This window comes from Micromys minutus (assembly GCF_963924665.1).
Source record: "Micromys minutus genome assembly, chromosome: 14".
NCBI classification, from domain to species: domain Eukaryota; kingdom Metazoa; phylum Chordata; class Mammalia; order Rodentia; family Muridae; genus Micromys; species Micromys minutus.
In genome coordinates this window covers 43,290,645-43,303,895 of record NC_137983.1, presented here as the reverse complement: position 1 = coordinate 43,303,895, position 13,251 = coordinate 43,290,645, and the positions used below count along the sequence as shown (strand labels likewise).

At 48.9% G+C, this 13,251-nt stretch overlaps 1 protein-coding gene across 3 annotated transcripts in view; it reads left to right on the top strand.

Annotated features, from left to right (window-relative positions):
- The window catches only part of FGFR1 (fibroblast growth factor receptor 1), a 55,080-nt gene that overhangs the window by 23,674 nt on the left and 18,155 nt on the right, over positions 1-13,251 (top strand). The window lies entirely within an intron of this gene.

Below are 13,251 nucleotides of genomic sequence, written 5' to 3'. Positions count from 1 at the left end.
TCTCTCTCACACACACACACACACACACACACACACACACACACCTTTTCTTAAGCCGGTGAGTGAATTTGATAGTGGAGATTGAACTGGAACCTCAAGAATGTCAAGTAAGTGCTCCACCCCTAAGGTGTCTCCCCAGCTGTGGGCATTTCTTCATGGCCAAGATTTGCCCACTCTGGATTGGGTGGTCTAATGCTGGGTTCTCTGGACCTAAACACCCCCAGACTCATTGGCACGGTGCAGACAGACCGCAGGCAACACATAACAAAATCGTTTTCACCCCGGCACCATCTGTGGTTTTGGGGGACAGAAGGCACATTCCGAAACAGCTGACACTCCTACTGAATAAATGGATCAGCAAGTTTTTGGGGACTGCAACCTTTCCTGCCCAGCTGCTGGCCTTTTCCTTCTCCAAATTGGGGCTTCCAAGCCTGGGGGAGGGGTGGCCCTAGGAGGCTCCCGGGCGCTTGGGGGCAGGGCAGTGCATTCCTTTCTTTAAGGAACCTGAGCAGACTTTAAGGTCAGGGCCTAAGAGTAGAGCGGACTTCGGGAGTTACCTCTTCCCTGTAGAGTCCTCTTATTCCCCCCCCCCCCCCCACACTTAATGATCTTTCCATTACAGAACCCAGACCAGGAAGTGTATGACAGGTCGCAGCTGCAGACACATGGCTGGGAGGCCCGGGCTCCCTGCCAGTAGTGGGAGGGTCCAAGCTGCCGCCCTAGCAACAGGACCACCACCCCCCTTTCCTGGCCAACAACTTAGCAGAGGCGGCTTTAGGCATTCTATCACTTGGTGACCAATTGTGTGAATTGAGGAAGTGACTTTGGGTGAAGGACACCATGACAAGATTCACCTGTTTATGGCCCACCGCGTTAGGCCCTTCAAATCACTCTCCAGCTACTTTTACCCAAAATTGAAACTACCTAGAACAACCAAAGAAGCTTTCTAATAGGCGTGTGTGTGTGTGTGTGTGTGTGTGTGTGTGTGTGTGTGTGTGTGTGTGTTTTGGGTGTGGGTATTGTATTGATAGGCAATCTCAATGATTCCACAAACTTTTCCTTTCTGATTTTGTCTCGATTGAGGCTATGTTGTGTGTATGTGGACTGGAGGAATATAACCCCCAATATAACCCCCAAACAGGCTTTGCAAGTACACGGCCCAGGTTTTAGCCACTTCAGTGTCCCCCCCTCCCCGCCTTATTTTCCCCCCTCACACCACTATTGGGGATGGATCTTCTGACTTAAAGTTGCTCAGGAAATGTTAGTGGACCTTAAGCTGCCCTAGGGGGCAGTTGTCACAGAGGAGTTTGCCTTCAGTGCCAGCTGTGTGGTTGGCTTTCTTCCCTGAATCTGCCATGGCTGCATTCTTCTGGTGCCAAGTGAGACACGGTGACTCAAACTTCTGGGAGCCCTGAGCACAGACCGCCCTTCCTGAAGCTGCAGGGCATCCCCTCTTTTTGGGTTCTTTCTGGCCAGTGAGCTAAGAGGAAGAGGAACAGTGTATTAAAGACCCAGCTTTGGAAAAGGGTACAGAGAGAGTCTGCCTGGTCCAGACTTTTACCAGCAGAGCCAGAACTTTTGTGGGGGAAGAGGGGGGGATTTAATTTCTTTCTTAATCATGTAATTATGATCCTTCTAACTGGACGGGGCTGCGGTGGGAATCAGGGGACACCAGGTCCTGGGTACCATAATGCCAGTGGCATGAAGTTTGAGCCCCAACTGAACACAATCCTGGTGGATACCTTTGTTGAAAGGTTTGTGAGGTTGAAACAAAACTCTTGGCCTGGGACTCCTAAGTAAGGGTTTTCCTGTTACCTCCTCAAGCTCAGCTCCTGGGGAGCTGATTTTGGGGGGAGGGAGAGTCATGTGGTGGACGCAAGGACCCTGGCTTCGGCTTTGGCCGGCACAGGCAGCTCCGTACTAAATTACAGTGATGAGGTGGGACGCACAAAAGACTGAAATCTTTTTTTAATAAAAACAAAACAAAACTTCAGCCCCAAGCCCCTGGGCTCCTGAATGGCGAAGGCTTCCTGTCAGGATTAGCTCGGCTGCCTGGGCAAGTGTGTGCTGCCTTTCTCCTCAGGAAATACCTTTAGTAAGCCCGGGTGGAGTCCCCATGGCAACGAGAGAGGGGACCTGCTGACAGAGGCCGTTCAGCCCTGTTGTTCCTTGGCCTCTTTGTTGTGAGCTTTATTGCAGCCCCTGTGGCCGGCACTGTGGCTTGCACCATTCTGTCAGCTGAATGTGGAGTTTTACATTTTAATGGGCTGTCCTGGCAGCGGCCCATTTGCATGCAAAATGTTCCTTGCACCTCTCCCTTTTCTATTTAAGAAAAAAAAAAGAAAAACCTGTCCAAACCCCAGGTCAGGGCCCCGAAACTGCTGATCAGGACAGAAGTCCCGGTAATTGATTGGTGTGGCCACAACACATCTGTGCTCCCCCAGTTTTGCAGCCTCCCTTGTTTTGAGGACATCTCTACTTCCCTTTCCCAATGATGTCCCATCCCTTGTAGAGTGATGGTTATCACCTGGAATTTCGCTGAGATTGCTTGTTCTGTCTTGGTCTTGCTAGACGAAAGTTAAGTTTTCGGTTCTATTTCAGAGTCAAAATAACGTAATAAAAACCTCTGCTGAGGGCCCTGGAGCCCCACCGCGATGTTCTTAGTTCCTTCTAAGATGCTTTCAGTGCCGCCCCAAATTCCTCCCACACCCACAATTGCAACCTCATTTATCTCTGGGGGCTTGTGCCAAGACTGTAAACACTCCCAGACCACCATCTCCCTCTTATTGCTGAGAGGAGATCCCCCTCTCCCTTCATTTTCTCCCAAATTCCCAACCACTGGTGTTTTCATGGGGGTGACCCTGAGATCACTCAAAGCACCTGTGTCTGAAAGGGAGTCTTTGCCAGTCCTGACCCTTGAGAGATATGACGCTTGTGTAGAACCCTCTAACAGTCAGGTAAACCAGGCTAATGTTCGAATTAAGCCGCTTTCAAGTCTAGGGTGAGAGTACATTTAAGAATGGGATGAAGGCCACACTTGGTGGTACACATCTGAAATTTCAACTCAAAAGGCTGAGGCAGGAGGATCTTGACTCTGGACCACCTTGTGCTACATGGGGCATGGGGGAGAGGCTGTCTCTGAACTGAACAAACAAAAAGGGGGCTAGTTACCAAGTTTGGTGGCACTCACCTCTAATACCAGCACTTGGGAGGCAGAGGCAGGTGGGTCTCTGTTGGTTTGAACACAGTCATGTAGCTCAGGTGAGAGAGAATGCTAGTTTAGATCTTTGAAGCCTCAGCATCACAGGAAGCAGCATTGGTGGTAAACATCTTTGATGGTACCATCCTTCCTGAATGCTCAGCGCCAGCTTGGGAGTCCCTGCCTCACAGGGAAAGAAAGAGGGAGGGAGGGATGTCGCTCTTCAACTGTAAACCCCAGAAGGAATTTGAAGTGATTTGCCTGTGCTGTTAGAGAAAAAGCATTTAAGAGATGCCAAGTCTCTAAAGTGACAAGGAAGCTTCATATGCCAGCACTGTGAAGAAACAGGGACGGGACCGCTGAAGAGGGGAGAGGAGATGGCTAAAAGACTCTGGATTTGTTTTTGTTTTTCAAGACAGAAGTTCTCTGTGTAGCCCTGGCCGTCCCTCTGTAGGTGAGGGTGTACCCGAACTCACAGAGACTTGTCTGCCTCTGCCTCCTGAGTGCTGGGGCTAACTGAGTGCTGCCTCCTGTACCCAGCAGCTCTGGATGCTTGGAGAGAGAATGGACTGATGATCTCAGAGTGTGAGGGGACAGGAGACAGCCTGTCACCTCTGCTGTTGAGTCAGGACCTCTGATCTATGGATCTTGTCCAAGGAGAAGAGGCCCAGGCCCGTTGACTAATGCAGATGGTGCTAGAGGTTATCAGCCGTAAGCTGTAAGTGAAGGGTGAGAAGACAGGTCTCAGTGACTGAGAGCTGAGGGGAGAGGACAGCAGGGAGGGCGGTGAGCCTCCCTGTGGTCAGGACATTGCTGTGTCTGCCAGCCATCAGTAGGTCATCCCTAACTAAACAGTCACACTGAGAAGCACCAGGGAGGAGCCCAGCTCACAGCTGACAGACACTCAGAGCCTTTTGTTTTGTGACTCTTCAGGAAATCTCACAACCCCCACTTCTTAAAAACAAGTAGCTTGATCACAAGGAGGGCCAATGCAGTGCCCAGAAGGGCCAGCATTATTAGTTAGGGGTATGCCATGAGGAGGGGACACCCAATTCCTAAACCTGCTCAGCTGAAGGAGTTCTTTCAAGTTAAAAGCACTGTTCTTAGTTTTGCTCTGTTTGCTTGTTTTGAGATGGGGTTTTCACCATGTAGCCCCTGGCTGCCCTTGAACTCACGGAGATCTGCCCGACTCTGCCTCCAGAGTGCTGGGATTCAAGTTGTGTGCCTTGACACATAGCAAGGAATTCTTAAGGTATTGGTGAGATTAAGCTGTGAGATTGGGGGTGGGGAATAAGCTCAGAGCTGCCAACTTTAGAACCCCATGCAGGAAGACAGGAGACTGGGCTCTACTAGATGAGATTAAAAGGGTTGAACCAAAAAAGCGCTTTGCAGATCTCTAAAAAAATCAATGACTTTAAAGACATGGTGGCGCTAAACTGTACACAGTAGCTCATTTACCTCAGCGCTCCAGAGGCAGGAGGCCTGACATAAATTTGAGGTCACTATGAGTTTCATAATATATAAAAGACCAGCCCAGGCCATTTTGTCTCGGCGGGGGATGGGGGGGTCGAGGGGGAGCACAACAGAAGATACAATGAAGTAAACAGGAGGGTGAGGTGTGCCATGACTTGTGTTCTGAAGAACCATGGCATTTGGGTTTGGACCCCAGCCCTGTGTAGCACTTTCTACCCAGGTGGATTGTACTAATAAGCCTCGTAGCTCCGTATGCCTCCGTTTTCCCCTCTCTGAAATGGGGGTATAGATGGTACCCCCCCTTTACGGACTGTAGGATTTGATGAGGTAACACAAGAAGAGAGCTGTACATGACACCAACCCCACTGCCACAGGATAGAGAGGACTCTGTAAGGCTGCCTCACAGGGGAGACGGCAGCCTGGAGTAAAGCTCGGCCTGCTGGGTGTCAGTATCTGGTTGGCCGGGCTGTGAATGGGAAGCTTCACACCGGCATGAATGGCTGTGTAATTGTGTGGTCCCTCCTCTTTGAAGTCACACAAAAATGTGGGGCTTGGGCGTGTGTGTGTGTGTGTGTGTGTGTGTGTGTGTGTGTGTGTGTGTGAGTGTGTGTGTGTGTGTGTGTGTATGAGAGAAAGAGAGAGAGGGAGGGAGGGAGGGAGGGAGGGAGGGAGGGAAGGAAGGAGGGAGGGCAGGGGGCATTATGTATATGCCACTGTGCTTGTGTAGTGGTCAGAGTATAGTTTGTAGGGTTGGTTCTACCACGTGAGTCCTGCAAGCCAGGCTTTGCAGCCAGCTTTCTTGCCAAGTGAACCATCCTGCCCTTCTAGGAAATAATACCGTAACATAAGCTACTGCTCCAGCTCTGCTTCGTCATGCGGCATGAGTGGGCTGCACGTAGGGTCTCCACAGACAGGTGCGTCTCCAGGGATTTCTTTAATGGCTGTCTTCTATTGACCGATGTACAGGCCAAATGAAGCTTAATAAGATTTATATGGATTTGGGCCTCAAGGCTTCAGTCTCCCACTTACCCAGGACTCATATCAGAAACCAGATTTAAGAGTCAAATCTATCAGATCAGCATAGGCAGACCAGAATTACCTGCTAAGAGACCGGAGCACTTCTGGCCTGCTCTGCCATAAGCAAAGTGCCGCCCCTTTTGGCTTTTTGAGAAGTTACCACAATAGCTGAAGTGTGTGGGTTACAAGTAAGAAGCGTGGGGGGGGGGGGACGGGACAATAGGGTTTCATTCACACTTACCATGTTCTTCAACATAAAAGTACTACGAGAAAGATCTACATCCCTGCCCTCTGTCTGACTTCTTGAAGACTGTGGCTGACTTTTTGAAGATCACTGAAGTCTGGTTCCCCACTTCTGTTCTCCAGGTTCTGATGGAAAATCTGGATTAGGGTTGACACACTTTCCCCTCCCTCTAAAGAAGTGGTTACTTAGTAACCATAATTTTCCTACTGTTATGAATTGTAACTTAGTTGCATGCCTTTGATCCCAGCACTGGTGGGGGTTGGGAAGCAGAGACAGGCAGATCTCTGAGTTTGAGGGCAGCCAGGGCTACACAGAAAAACTGTCTGAAATAAAATAAAATGAATTGTAATGTAAATATCTGTGTTTTCAGATAGTCTTAGGCAAACCCTGTGAAAGGATCTTTCGACCCAAAAGAGGTCATCATCCATGAGTTGAAAAACCATTGCTCTAAAGGGACCACTGGTCTAGTCCTTTTTTTTTTTTTTTTTTTTTTTTTTTTTTGTGGTCCATCCAGCATCCTTTATAGTGTAGCCAGTTTAGGACTTCTGTGTCCCCCTCTTCAGCTTCCCTGTTGCTAGGATACACATCTGATTGTCCCTTCTATGTTTTAGACAGTTGTCTACACAGGCTTTAGGATTCAGGGTTGCACCTGCTTGGCTCCTGGTGATGGTTAATAGTAATGCCATTCGGTAGGTCCTGATGCTGAGTGTATAGTTTTATTGTTACTGCTGCTTACTGTCTAATACTCTGTAGACGGGGTAGACAGTGTAAGCTGACTCACAGTTAGACATTATCAGCCTCATACTAGATCACTGAGGATCTAGATGCTTTGTGTTTCCAGACAGAGCCCTGTCTCGTCTTTCAGCACGTTTCCTCATAGTCTATATACACAAAGGACTATTTTTGTACTAATTTAAGAGGTCTTTTAAAAATTTTTTTGTTTGTTTTTGTTGTTTTACTTTGTAGAAAGGTTTATTTTGTGTCTATGAGTGTCTATCTGCATGTGCTCCTGCATGCCAGAAGAGGGCATCAGATTCCATTATCAATGACCGTGAACTACCATGTGGTGGCTGGGAATTGAACTCCGGCCCTCTAACAGCTGAACCATCTCTCCAGCCCCCAAGATTTATTTATTTTTGTTTTTATGTGTAAGGGTATCCATGCACCACGTGCATATGTGCCACCCAAAGGTGCCAGAAGAGGGCAGTAGATATCCTGTAACTGGCACTAGAGGTGGTTGTGAGCTGCCATGTGGGTGCTAGGAACCACACCTGGGTCCTCTGGAAGAGCAGCCAGTGTTCTTAACCTCTGAGCCATCACTCCAGCCCCCTTAAAATGTTTATCAATCAGTTTGGAGGGACACACTTTTAATCTCAATACTTGGGAAGCAGAGAGAGGCAGATTTCTTGTAAATTTGAAGCCAGCTACATAGTGAGTGTCGCAGGTTAGATAGGACTACATAGTGAGAGCCTGTCTCAAAACAAAACAAAACAGTTTTACAAGTCACTTATTATGTATGTAATAAGGTCAGGGGAGTTCATTCCCTTCTCCCACCACATGGGTTCTCAGGGTTACATTTGTGTCGTCGGGCTTTGCAGCAAGTGTCTTTCCCCCGTACCATCTGGCTGGTTGGTTCTGTATTTTATTTCAACAGGCTCCTATCCTACCCTACCCTACCCCACTCTACCCTACCCTACCCTACCCTACCCCACTCTACCCTACCCTACCCTACCCTACCCTACCCCACTCTACTCTACCCTACCCCACTCTACCCTACCCTACCCCACTCTACTCTACCCTACCCCACTCTACCCTACCCTACCCCACTCTACTCTACCCCACCCCACTCTACCCTACCCTACCCCACTCTACTCTACCCTACCCCACTCTACCCTACCCTACCCCACTCTACCCTACCCTACCCTGCTCTACCCTACCCTACTCCACTCTACCCTACCCTACTCTACCCTTCCCTACCCCACTCTACCCTACCCTACCCCACTCTACTCTACCCTACCCTACCCCACTCTACCCTACCCTACCCTACCCCACTCTACCCTACCCTACTCTACCCTACCCTACCCCACTCTACCCTACCCTACCCTACCCCACTCTACCCTACCCCACCCTACCCCACTCTACTCTACCCTACCCTACCCCACTCTACCCTACCCTACCCCACTCTACTCTACCCTACCCTACCCTACTCTACCCTACCCTACCCCACTCTACCCTACCCTACCCTACCCTACCCTACCCCACTCTACCCTACCCTACCCTACCCTATCCTACCCTACCCCACTCTACCCTACCCTACCCCACTCTACCCTACCCTACCCCACTCTACTCTACCCTACCCCACTCTACCCCACCCTACTCCACTCTACCCTACCCTACTCTACCCTTCCCTACCCCACTCTACCCTACCCTACCCTACCCCACTCTACCCTACCCTACTCCACTCTACCCTACCCTACTCTACCCTTCCCTACCCCACTCTACCCTACCCTACCCTACCCCACCCCACTCTACCCTACCCTACCCTACCCCACCTACCCTATCCTACCCCACTCTACCCTACCCCACCCTACTCTACCCTACCCTATCCTACCCTACTCTACCCTACCCTACCCCACTCTACCCTACCCTACCCTACCCTACCCTACCCCACTCTACCCTACCCTACCCTACCCTACCCTACCCCACTCTACCCTACCCTACCCTATCCTACCCTACCCCACTCTACCCTACCCTACCCCACTCTACCCTACCCTACCCCACTCTACTCTACCCTACCCCACTCTACCCCACCCTACTCCACTCTACCCTACCCTACTCTACCCTTCCCTACCCCACTCTACCCTACCCTACCCTACCCCACTCTACCCTACCCTACTCCACTCTACCCTACCCTACTCTACCCTTCCCTACCCCACTCTACCCTACCCTACCCTACCCCACTCTACCCTACCCTACCCTACCCTACCCTACCCCACTCTACCCTACCCTACCCTACCCTACCCCACTCTACCCTACCCTACCCTACCCCACCCCACTCTACCCTACCCTACCCTACCCCACCTACCCTATCCTACCCCACTCTACCCTACCCCACCCTACTCTACCCTACCCTATCCTACCCTACTCTATCCTACCCTACCCTACTCTACCCCATCCTACTCCTCTATCCTGTCCTATCTTCTATCAAGGATTAGAATGTGGTTGTGGTAAATACTAAAATGAGAATAACCTTTCATCCCATCCTACTGCTGGCTCCCATAGGGCCACATGGTACCATGAGGTATCTTTATCTTAGCGGCTCCAATGCCACCTCTAAGTACTCACAGACACTGGCTTCTTTTGACCCAGGCTCAGTCCACGCCACCCACCCTTGTTGCTTCTGTTCCAGGTAGTCCACGACCACCCCAGTGTGTTGCTTTCTTTCCTTTTCTTTTTTAAAGATTTATTTACTTATTTTATTTATGTACACTGTAGCTGTCTTCAGACACACCAGAAGAGGGCATCAGATCCCATTATAGATGGTTATGAGCCATCATGTGGTTGCTGGGATTTGAACTCAGGACCTCTGGAAGAGCAGTCAGTGCTCTTAACAACTGAGTCATCTCTCCAGCCCCTGAGTGTTGCTTTTGCACTGTCCTCCACAACTCGGTAAGAACGTGACTCAACAAACAATAACTTATCAAACAGATTTATATGTTAAATTCTCAACCTATAATACATCTAAATAATAAATTCACTGTCAATTAATAAAGATATAAACCCACAAGATGAAACCGATCTGATTCACCTTGTTCTGAACCATCTACTTCTGCCGGCTCCATCACAAATCTCCTGCCCCTTTCTTCCTCTTCTACAGACTTTGCCTCCGCCCCACTATCTACTGTCCAATCATGTATCGCTTTGACATCAACTTACAGATTTCCGAATTGGCTGAGCAATTAGATGACCCCATTTTCCATCCTTCATAGCCTGTTTAATGAACGTAGCAGTAAGCTAGTCTCTTGTTGGCCAATAAACCTGCCACATTGTAGCTCCAGCCTATTGCTATGGACTGAGAAAATCCCTTCAGAGGAGGCTATGAATGCCAAGTAAGTACCTCTTGTCAAAAAAAGATGTGAGTGAGGGCCACACAGTTCTTAACAGCCTTAGTGAGTTGCTACTGTGCAACTAAGTCACCTTACCTAGTAACAGAGTCAATGTCAGGGTCACTCTAACACAAAGAATCCAACTTTGGTTACCTTTCCATGCCTCCCACAACAAAGTAGCTTTCTTTATAGCTGCTTTGTAAATGGAGAACCCATACATCTAAGGCCTCGCCATCCAGGAAAAAAGCCACTAATACTTTATAGCCCCTTGGCTGATTTATGAGCCATCTAAAAGACCCATTTCTGTGTTCCTAGTATTAATTGTAAGAGTCATTTCTGGTCTGGATTGCTTGCTAGTTCTTAGGAGAGGCAAGGTATCTGTCATCACTGAGGGGCAATATTCCCTGATGTCCTCTATCCACTGGCATCTGATCAATCACACACCCAAACACTGTTCAGCCATTAAAAAGGAGTATGGAGAGCAACTCTGACGTAGAAGGACCTTGCCTACATGACACAGTCATAAAATACCATACAGTGCATGGTCTCGTTGTTGGAAATACACAGAACATTGGTGGTTAGTATGTGGTACGGATGCAGGGTGAAGTGGCAGGCAACTGTAATCCCAGGACCTGGGAAGCAGAGGCAAGTAGTCTGTGTGAGTTCAAGGCCCAGGCTTGTCTACAGTGAATTCCAGGACAGCCAGGGCTATTGAGAAACCATGTATGTGGGGGTGTCTGTCTGTCTGTCTATTGGATGTGTAGGAGATGAGGATTCAGTTTTATGGGTATGGATTTATTTGAGGCAGGAAAGTAAAATAGTCTAAAATTCAGTTTTTTTGGAATGTTTTTCAAACATTTCTGTGGGTTCTATGTTTGCTGATTCAGTCAACCATGGGTGAAGAACCTTTGGGCAGAATTTTTTTTTTATCTGAACTGAATATTAATGAAGAATTAAACACTGGGTAGATTATAAGGGCTGCTGGGATTTTCTAACGGTAGTCTTTGACTGATTGTGGCAGGAGAACTCGGGAGGTTATGACTGATATTACTAGAAGTATGATTTCTGTGCAGGGGGATGGTGCAAGGTGTAGGAGGCATAGCCACGTTTGGGTGGAAGGCAGGAACAAGGTTGGGGTGGAGTGGAAAGACAGGATTGGCAGGAGCTTTGGAGGCCAAGAGGGATTTGGGCCAAGGGATTGTTACACATGCCTTTAATCCCAGCAGGCCAGCCTGGTCTCCAGAGCCAGTTCCTGGATATCCAGGACTCAAAAAACCAAAGGGGGGGAGGGGACTTGGGTTTTACTTTCTATGTAGGGTAAGATTTTGATGTTGAGAGTGATTAGTGTTGAGAGTGACTGTAAACCAGAGGCTGGGAAGAGTGATGTCTCAGGATAGCTACAGGAATGGGAGGAAGAGACAATCTGGGAACAAGAACTCTGGTTCCTGAGGCTTTAGTAGCTCAGAGGTTAGTTTATTTTCCACATTGGTCAGCACCAACTAGAACTTAAGGCCATGGGACTGCTGGCTCCTTCCCTTGGGAGCATGCCTGTCTGTTCTTTTTGCTGAATTCTTTGGGAGCCACTTTTTGTCTCTGGGTCCTGTGTGAGTAAGCTGTGTGACACCTGACTCTGAGAATTTGACTTGGCTGTTGTTGACCAGTCGCTGGTGCGGATCACGGGCGGCAAAATATTTAATCAGTGAGATCACTTGAGGGAAATGAAATCCGATCAATAGGAGGAAGGAATGCTTGCTGTTTTCCTTCAGCATCAAGTCCAAGCTGTTTTTTCTTCTTTTGGCAAAACCATAAAAATGGAGAGAATAGTCCGCAGCAGCTATTTTTAATCAGCTGTGTGTTCTGTTCTCCTCTGGTGCTCTCCTTGAACAGAACACAAAAATAAACATATATTAGCTTACCGGTATCCAGACACTACTTGAGATGGCACTGTGTTTAGGAGAGAAGAGTCCTTAGGTTGATAAACAGCAGTGTGTGAGCTCCTTGGAAGAAAAGCCATGTTTAACCCCCATGTACCTAAGGCTTCTAGTGCAAACCAATGGACCACTTCAGAAAGAGACTCATTAAATTGAGAAGTAAGGAGCTGGATGGTAGCTCGGTGTCTTAAGAGGATCGGAGTAAGGAGGGTCCCAGTTTGGCTCCCTCTGCCCATGTCACGTGGCTCACAATTGTCTGTAACTCCAGCTTTAGGTGATGTGACACTTGGCCACCATAGGGACCCACAGTCCCACATGCAAATACCCAAAGACAGACACAAGCACATACAGACAGTTAAAGACAAAGCCGATCTAAAAGAGAGAGGTGAGGAGCTGTAAGGTGCTCAGTGGCACAGCCTCTGTCCAGCACAGGCTTCCATCCCAAGCCCTGCAAAAGAAGGGGTGTGCTGCAGTCAGATGCTGTGGGACCGGTCTGTGCTAGCTACATTGTGAGTTCAAGGTGTTCTGGGCTGTGTAGTAAGACTTTGTCTCAGAAAACAGAAGTCCGGGTGTAAGTTGGTTACATACCTCAAACCCCAGCATGCTGGGTGAAGAGGCTGGCGGACCTCTGTGAGTTCCGGGCCAGCCGGGGCTACAAAGTAAGATCCTGAAAAAGGAAGAAGGCCAGATGGTAGTTAGAACCGAGGTCCCTGTCAGTTTGAACACTGGTGAACTCCTAGAGAGAGGCAAAGGCTGAAAAGAGTTATTTCAGTCTTCAGGCACCTGTCACTTAAGCCTAGGTGGGTGGCAGACACCTAGAACATTCAGAGGAGGAGGGCAGGCCAGCCATTCATTTGAACATCCAAAAAGAACAGAAAGTTCTTTGGTTCCTCCTTAACAAACGGAAAATCACCCCCACCCCTGGCCAGTATGGCTGACTGCTGGTATTGCCAAGAATATGGGTCTTTCTGGTTGGTGTGAACGAGGCAGCTCATTCACAGGAGGTGCATTCCATAGGTCGGATCCTAGGGGTAGGTCTTGCACCTTGGTTGAGATACAGAAGTGGAGGCCTAGTGGTGTTCACACTTTAGCTACTTCTTCATCGCTGGGAAGAGACACCAGGACCAAAGCAAATGAAAGGAAGCATTTAACTGGGGGCTTGCTTACAGTTTCTGAGGGCAAGTCCATGACCGTCTTGGTGGCAAGCATGACAGCAGGCAGGCGGGCATGGCACTGGAACAGCAGCTGAGAGCTTAGTTACTTACTTACTGCAAGTTAGAG